This window comes from Arachis duranensis, chromosome 1 (genome assembly GCF_000817695.3).
Source record: "Arachis duranensis cultivar V14167 chromosome 1, aradu.V14167.gnm2.J7QH, whole genome shotgun sequence".
Classification (NCBI taxonomy): Eukaryota; Viridiplantae; Streptophyta; class Magnoliopsida; order Fabales; family Fabaceae; genus Arachis; species Arachis duranensis.
Genome location: NC_029772.3, coordinates 94,524,111 through 94,525,303, shown reverse-complemented (window position 1 = coordinate 94,525,303; position 1,193 = coordinate 94,524,111).

Here is a 1,193-nt window from a genome sequence, read left to right as displayed (position 1 = left end):
TTAATTTATTTTATGGTTAATTTGTTCCCGCTCATATAAAATTTCTGGTTACGCCGTTAAACTTAACATATTAGTACTGATCAAACAGCTGCAGAAACAATCAGTTTGATGAGTTCAATCTCTTGAATACAGTGCTTTACTAACTAGAGGACGAAGTACGAACCCAAAAAATTAAAACATAATAAAATGAGCATCTCCTAAATAATCACAGATTAATCTCCTTATCCCATATCCAAAAAATAAAATCTGGACAAAATAAAATGAGCAACATACTTTAAGATTTTAATATTTTTGAACTTTTTTTTATAATAACTTCATATAACTAAAATAAACAGTATCTGAAATAAATTTTAAAATAATTTTCTTTTAAGTATATATACTAATATAATTTATTAAAAAATTGTATTTATTTTTGTTTAAAACCTTGTTTAATAATTCATAATTGAAAAAAATACATTTAATTGTTATTGTCATATGAAATAAAAAAAATTAATATTTTTACAGAGAATGCATAAGAAAATATGAAAGAATAAAATTTAATTAAAAATAAATTGTAACTTTAATTTGTTTGGATTATCTTAATTTTTAAATGAACTAACTTATTATTTTTATTTAACCCATATTTATTACAAATTTATTATATATTTATACATAATATAATTGTTCATACCCTGGCCCAATACCAAGGCCCAGGCCCAACTAAAAGGCCTAATCTAAAGGATTAAGCCTAGCTAAGCGCCGCCTTCCACATAAGAAGTCGGTGCCATTCACGACTTGGTCTGAAGAGGTCGGATGTGGGATTAGCTGGCAGATGAACACTCATTCAAATGAGTAACCGCCCCTAAAATCTCTCTAACCGCCTCATAAAGCCATATCTTAACCTCCCCAAGATAATAGGGACGGTTACTACCCTAAAGATACGGCACTACACCAACGGTGGTTATTGGCTCACCACTATAAATACACTGACACCCCTCAGGTATCTCTAAGTCCAATACTCTCTAAGACCTGCTTACACTCTTGCTAACTTAGGCATCGGAGTGTCTTTGCAGGTACCACCCCCCATTCACACGCGAGCACAAGTCGGACGGAGCCTCCCGAGTTGCGGACCTACCTGGAGTTCTCCTCCATCATACACTTGGGCCGCCAAACGCCATCCTTAGCATTAATCTCCGGTTACCTACCGTAACAAG